Raw genomic sequence first — 8,524 nt, 5'->3', positions numbered from 1 at the left:
TCCATTTTGTGACGATCGTGGATAAATATCTATGTATCTATAATCAGCTGAAATTCCTATGAAATCCCACTATCTATTTATAGCTCCAACTTGTGGGTTTTTCCTTTGGAAAATCCCACTATCTTTTTATAGCCTCAGCTTGAGTGACGTTCCTGTTTATGAATTCTAGTATATATGTATAGCTACAAAATGTGGAAATCCCCAAGTCGATATTTATAGTTTCGAAATTTCCAGCGTCAGTGACGTCACTGTACTGAACACTAGGGATAAATATCAACAGTGTTGCAAGTGGCTGACCTGAATACGCGCTACTGTAGGTAGGTAGGTAGAGTGTATCTGATAGGGATAAAGTGAGTTTTATACGGACAAACAGAGACCAATAGACACACACAACGTACACGCGCAGACACACACACACACACACACAAACACACAAACACACACACACACACACACACACACACACAACGTACGCGCGCCGACATACTCACACACACACACACACACACACACACACACACACACACACAGAAACACACAACGTACGCGCGCAGACATACTCACACACACACACATAAACACACACACTATAAGATAGATAAAATTAGTAACTACTTACAATATCAACTTCTGTGACGATCGTGGATAAATACCTATGTATCTATAATCAGCTGAAATTCCTATGAAATCCCACTATCTATTTATAGCTCCAACTTGTGGGTTTTTCCTTTGGAAAATCCCACTATCTTTTTATAGCCTCAGCTTGAGTGACGTTCCTGTTTATGAATTCTAGTATATATGTATAGCTACAAAATGTGGAAATCCCAAAGTCGATATTTATAGTTTCGAAATTTCCAGCGACAGTGACGTCACTGTACTGAACACTAGGGATAAATATCAACAGTGTTGCAAGTGGCTGACCTGAATACGCGCTACTGTAGGTAGGTAGGTAGAGTGTATCTGATAGGGATAAAGTGAGTTTTATACGGACAAACAGAGACCAATAGACACACACAACGTACGCGCGCAGACACACACACACACACACACAAACACACAAACACACACACACACACACAACGTACGCGCGCCGACATACTCACACACACACACACACACACACACACACACACACACACAGAGAAACACACAACGTACGCGCGCAGACATACTCACACACACACATAAACACACACACTATAAAATAGATAAAATTAGTAACTACTTAAAATATCAACTTCTGTGACGATCGTGGATAAATACCAATGTATCTATAATCAGCTGAAATTCCTATGAAATCCCACTATCTATTTATAGCTCCAACTTGTGGGTTTTTCCTTTGGAAAATCCCACTATCTTTTTATAGCCTCAGCTTGAGTGACGTTCCTGTTTATGAATTCTAGTATATATGTATAGCTACAAAATGTGGAAATCCCCAAGTCGATATTTATAGTCTCGAAAATTCCAGCGTCAGTGACGTCACTGTACTGAACACTAGGGATAAATATCAACAGTGTTGCAAGTGGCTGACCTGAATGCACGCTACTGCAGGTAGGTAGGTAGAGTGTATCTGATAGGGATAAAGTGAGTTTTATACGGACAAACAGAGACCAATACACACACCCACACAACGTACGCGCGCAGATACACACACACACACACACACACACATACACACATACACACACACACACACACACACACACACACATACAGAGGGAAGAGGAAAAACAAACCCCAAATATACTATCAACACAGAAGGGAGATGATACAAACCCCAAATAAACTATCCACACAAACGTACGCGAACGCATACAAACCCCAAATATACTATCAACACAGAGTGAAGAAGTAAAAGTTTTTTGAAAGCACCTAAGCCCTCACCTGCAATGACCAACTCTGCCAAACACCTACACCCCACCCCACCCCACCCCCCACTCCCAACACTACAAAACCCATTTAACCCGTTATTTTATGGCATCAGTGTGTGATTTAGGAAACATCAAGACACAAAATAATGGAGGAATAGACTGACTATTGTTTACCGACTTGCATGCCTAAAGAGCGTGCGTGAAGGAAAACATCCTTCCATTTCAATTCTAACTAAAACATGATCCAGAGGGATAGAGATAGGTGAAAGGGCACAATTTCATAAAGTGTGAGCAGAAAACAAAACACGCCATCCTTATTATACAATGTCAAGACCAAGAGACACTTACGTGTTCTTTCTGGTCTATTCTCTTTTAGAAGGTAGTATGAAATATCACATCAGGGCCAACGCATCGGCTCACATTGTCAATTTTTCCATTTCCATGTCTTTACTGGCACAAGTTCTTCATCATCTTCAATTTCTTCTTCTTCTGAATCCCTCTTCTCTGTTTCGTCTTGTTTTTGTTTATTCTCTTTTCTCGTAGGGCACTCTGAATTCCAGTGTCCTTTCTCCTGACAACGATATTAGGTATCTTGACTTTTGTCTCTCTTTCTTAGACGAAGCAGGTATTCTGGAGACAAATACCCATTTACCTTTGCAGATATAGCAAACTTCATTAGCACTTACACACTTTCGTATGACTCTTATCAAATCAACGACCAAAAGAGTAAGTTTTGTTGCCACTTTCGCATGTGAATTATGTTTTCGTATGACTTTTAGTAAATATTTGACCAGCAGGTCGATCTGTGCTGACTCTTCCATCTTTGATCGTTTGAGAGCGAAATGAATACTCTGACGCTAAGACACTCTCCTTATATACAGAGACCTGCTGCGTATGAAACCTAGTCAAATGTAATTTTGCAATAAGATGAAACGATTTCATTGAGGAAGTAAAAGGCAATGATGTACCGTATCGCCTCACACAAAACCTGAAGTGTTAGTTCAAATCCGTGTCAGCGATTTCGAAGACGACATAACTGGGCTTTAATCATTGCTCTCCATTTCTGCCACAAAACCACGAGTCCTGATTCACGCCAAAAGAAATTTCGTTCGGTCCATAAAAAATAGTATCACATCCGAGAAACGCAAAAACGAACTTCCAGAAAACTGAGAACGACGGCTTACACCTACAACGTGAAATGTATGAGTTCAAGTAGTGCGTAAAACTTAGTCAAATTAAATTTTTATAGTCAAGACGAAACGATCTCTTTTCGAAGAAGAAAGCAGACACCAAGCGACAATGGCGATCCGTGTCACACAACACTTTTCAAAATGTATATGATCAGAGGTTTGTTCTAGCGATCTGCACGGTTAAATTAAATGTTGATGTATTTTGCAATAAGACGGACAATGGTCGCCCATGGGACCATTGTTCGTGCATTAGTTTAAATTTGTAAAATATTTTTTTTATATAAATCGCCTATAGGATAGACCCAGTAAAGCATGGCCATTCTCGTCACTGTGTGAATAGCTGCTCAAGTCAATTCGAAGTGAACGCAGTAAGAAAATAAGTATAGCCAATGAAATGGCTTACAACGGGTGATGCATTGTTTTGTTCTAGGACTGTGTGGCATAATAATCCCTATGTTCTTGCGTTGTTACCATTACAGTGCAGACAGACTGAAATGTGAACTTACAAGCCCTCTTTGTGTGTGTGTGTGTTGTACCATTTCTTCTTACCACATCAAAAGACTGAGCGTCACAGTATTGGTTCGCGTTTTCAAGCTGACCATTTTTTAAAAATCTCACTTAAACATTTTAACATAAACACTCACACTCACATCGGTAGAGTCAGAACAGACGTGTTACAGTACTGAGGGGCATGTTATCTTTTTTTTTCAAACTAATAAATTTGGGGTTTGTATGAAGTAAAGAACCGAAAGTACAGTGAAACTCAAGGATGATGACCCAATCTGTCTGTCTATTGATGCGTGTATTTACTTAAGAAGAAATATGACCTCTAAAACACAAAGAGATACGGCAAGCATGATTAGAATGAACATAACGATGTTTTCCTTCACGTCCGTGTAATTTAGAGTTTCAATCCTCTTTGAAAACAAACTTGGTCTCCTTTTGTAGGGCTTGAAATAATAAAAAACCTGAAAAAATCTTAAGCACTTTGCTATAGATAATTTCATCAACAGACTAAACAACATAAATGCCGTTACAACACTAGAAAGCCTTAAATCTTCTATCAAAAAGAAATGTATCAAAAAATTAAAGATTAACGATAACTAACCAATGAAACCGAATTTAACAAAGGCAGTGACATGTGAAGAAATGTCTCTCACTTTGGAAAGGTAGGCGAATGTACTCTGTCATGCACCATCAACTTGAAAAAAAATTATAAACAGAGAGAAACCTGAATTCAAAATTCAGTTGTTTTTTTTTCTTCAAAATTGTTTCGTTTCTTTTTTCTTTTTTTGGAACAAATCTAAGCACTAATATAGAGTGGAAAAGGGAAAATGCACATACAAGCTTTGATATTTCTGAAAAAATGAGGGGATATTCCTGACGTTCATAACCACCTATATATGCTTGGACTTGTCTGTGACTTATCCACAAAACAAGATGTACATATTTCTGGTCAAGCTGCAAGTGTGTGCGTGTTTTTGAAAATGGTAAAAACTTGGATATACAATTTTCTCGTGATACTTATAAAGTGAAGAGTCTGTGCAAGTGTCAAAAGCCAAAGTCATATAAGTTTTGTATTTTGTACGGCTTGTAAAGATTTCCACTTTAGGAAATGTGAAGTATCACAAATTATTATCACAAACAGAAGTGGAACATAGGGGCTTGCAAGAAAGAAAATAACCCAGACAGTTGGTGTCATCAAGAGTGCTAGAGACGGTACCCGAACTTGCTTGCTTGCTTACTTGAATTAAAGTGATTTTCGCTCTAATGGAGCATGTATCACTGGTTTAATAACGCACCGCGTGATTTTTAATTACTCCTGGGGAAGGAAAGAGAGCCTCATCCCCCAGGCTTTTATGTAATCACAGACTATTTTAAAATTTAGCCACTCAGGTGTAGGACTAACTAGTCCTTAACAACCTGACTGAAAGGCTTTACACATGAGTGGGAATTGTCTCACCACACACTCATTTTTCTGTCCGAGCGTGGTAAAGGAGGAAAAAGGTGCTCAGCAAGACAGCCATGGATGTTAAGTACTCACCAAAACGCTAGCCCGTACTTATTTCAAATCAAGTCGTGTCATCAAAAAAGACGACGTGTACGACATCAAAGGCATTGTCAAACGCAGAATGCCTCAATGCTAACTGGCTAGGTCTGCATTTCTTGCTCCCGCTGCTGTTGCGTATATTTCTTCCCTCCACACCGAGTTCTGGGCCTAATTCTTTTAATTTCGTTGTACCCGAACTTACATTATCCATATTATCACCAACAAAAAAAAACAAAAAAACGCACAGACCTAAAAGAAACATTCACTCACTTTTTTACAGAATATTACTATTTTTAAAATTTTGATAATCGACGGAAACGAACAACTTAGAGTCACACTTTCTAACTAAGATAAAGAAATCATGTGCTGATAGACTCACTTCTGTATTTTTTCTTCTAACTGACTAACATATCATAGGCAATGGAATGTTATTTCTTTTCGAGAGTATGGGGTAGCCCTGAAATTTTTTGGGAACTTGAAGCTATGGCGATCGCTTAGGTTATAAGATGGCGGCCTCCTCTGACGACAGGCTTTCTCACAGGATAAGGTCTGCTTCTTCGGAAAAGAGAAGAAGAACTCTTTGGTGTCGATACGACAATCGACAAAGCCTCTGTCACGTTCATGCTGCTGCTGTTGCTGCTCTCTCTCTGCCGTTTATGAAGTCTGTACTTCTCCATCCATTCTTCTTTCTCCTTCTTGAATTCCTCCTTGAAGAGCTCTTCTTTCAGGTCTTCAGTGACTTTCAACATTATGATATTGTCTATCTCTTCAGGTCTCGGTATCAGACTTGTCATGACCCTATGCAAATTCACATAGGCTTCGTTCAACTTGGCTAATCTTGAGCACATCTTCGTAGGAAGATAAGTTAACAATGGATGGGCAGACTGGAGACTTCCCCGTTTGTATTGTCAAAGCGCGGACGTGAAGGAAAACATTGCTACACGGTTTTCGAGCCGGAACGTTCAAATAGTGTTATGGGAGGGATAGAAAGAAGTCAAAGAGCATGAATCAAGATTCCTATAGCCAAACAAACCACAAAGGCATTTTTTTCTTCAAAACACAACATTTTTTTATTCATACTAACAAACAACTCTAACATTTTTTTAACAATAATCTAACACTATAACATCAAACATTTTTTTCAAATACCAAACGTTTTTTTTCAATTCACACTCTACTTTAAACAGGGCTGACAACGTTGTGAATGAAATTGTGATTTCCACTGTTGGAAGTCATCAGGCCATTGATGGACACTACGTTTCCTAGCTTGAGACAAAAGATAAGCATACTGGTCACAAAACCATCGATCTACTTTCACATCGTTTCTTGAAGAAGAACGAGGATCAAAATGAGTCACTAAATGTTCTAAGGAATAGCCCAGGCTGCGATGATGCAGAAAATACACACAGTACTGTCCGCACACCAAGGAAACTGTGCCTTGTAATTTCACGTTATTGAATTGGGTGGTCTGAGCATTTCTTCTCATAAAGTCGATGATATCGTCTTCCAAAGGGGGCAATCCGTACGAATCGAAATATTTCACACATCCTTCTTGAGGAAAGTAGACGGCTACCCAGTGGGTTCCTGAGAGATGACTGTCGTCCGTGTTGATCACGTAAGCTTGATGGTCTTTAGGTTTGCGATGAGGGAGTTCATCTTTAGCACAGACGACAGGATTCCAAGAAGCAGTGTACGAACTGTGGTTCAAAAGGTAATAAAGTTCTCAGGTATCCATTTTTTGTTTTTTTTTCTTAAGTCATCAATTCGATCCTGACTTTCTGCTTGAAAATGTCTGACAAGTAACCGTTTTCTTCGCCTTGTCTCCCAACTCTGATCCAACAGAGCTTCGATGAGATGGATCTCTTGAGTTGTTAATGGAGGACAATAATGTTCACGCAAGCCTTTATACCACTGTTGTAACACATCTTCTTCCGAGATGAGACTCCAAGCTTCGTCCAGATATTCGTCCAATTTTTCTTCTTAACTCAGCATTAACATTTATCGTGTTGAATTTGACTGGGATGATTGTTATGACATCCACAGCAATCTTTCTTGATCAATTCCTTAATTTTTTTTCTGTCAAGACTATAGCATAACAGGAAACTATATGTGATTCTTGTTCTGGCCATCTAGACTTCATCATGATGACTTCTTCGTCTTTGTCTTGGGGTTCTCCTTCCTCAGGATCTTCACATTCCATGTCCAAAGAATCCCTACTATACAAACATTGATAAAAGTCTTCCATGACTTCTAATAGTGTAGAATGACTTCTCTCAAACTGTTGGCTTATATCGTATTGTACAATTCAGCATACAGGAGGACGTTCACCGTATTATCTGCGCGTAGATTTTCTGCAAACTGAAATTCCACACGCATCTGACCGGATTTTATAGGGTGAAAATGTCACTCGTCGCTGTCTTGACATAGAATTCGTTAGAGAACCGTTTTCGAAAATGGAGTTTCACTGTAACTTTCCCTTTGGAGAAGGGAATATTTTGTCCCAGATCTTCTTTTATAGCAATGTTGACAGTGTCTAAATACGACTTACTGACGGGTAAATAGTGAGGATGTACAAATTCACGGTGTACGTGATAGGTGTTTGCACCTTCCTGGTCATTGTTTGTGGTACTATCCACTTTGAAAGGAATGACACGCAGTAACGGCACAGAGGTGTGTCCCACCACGTTGTACTCCACCACATCGGAATATACAAAGATCAAATTAAGTCCTTGGTTCAGTTCTACCGGGTTTCCAAAAGCTCTGTAAAAATCCATATTACTTTTGATCTTGGGGCTCATATTGTTTGCGACCATTTCTGCATGTCCACCCAAAGTTTCAAACAAACTACCATTGAACCTGAGGGACAATGTGTCCGTATCTTGAAATTTGATCACGAGACGATGAGCCACTTTATGGTACTCAATCTTCACACTTTTTTTGACTCTGTTCAGTGCTTTGCCAAAGGCTAAGTTGAACCTGTCCGCAATAGTGTCCACCAAATGTTCGCCACTAAAATAATAACCTGAAGGAATTTTCAAGGTGTAGATAATGAAGGCTGGGTTGCTGGCTGCTCTTGTGTCCCCTAAAAACCCGATTTTGTTGATTTCTTCCTCCAATTGGGCATTCAGGATTTCCACCTCGAAAGTGTTTTGCTTTTCGGTGATGTTTTTGATTTGTGTTGGGTGAATGATTTCCACTAAAGCCACTTCCCAATGGGCTTCGTGATCTAACTGGATGGTCTGAGGTAATTTGACCGTGTAACAGCACAACGTGTTGTTGGGAAACACCTCCATGGAACTGTCACTGGGTAAGGTTAAGTAAAATTGGCTGTTATTGCTCATAATTCCAGAGTTTTGTGGCTCTCCGAGGCGATACTGGAAGTCAGAGGAGTGTCTCCGCCCAAAATGGAGTTG

The sequence above is a fragment of the Sinohyriopsis cumingii genome, chromosome 14 (genome assembly GCF_028554795.1).
Source record: "Sinohyriopsis cumingii isolate HCF-2022 chromosome 14, ASM2855479v2, whole genome shotgun sequence".
NCBI classification, from domain to species: domain Eukaryota; kingdom Metazoa; phylum Mollusca; class Bivalvia; order Unionida; family Unionidae; genus Sinohyriopsis; species Sinohyriopsis cumingii.
Note: the sequence above shows the minus strand (reverse complement) of the source record.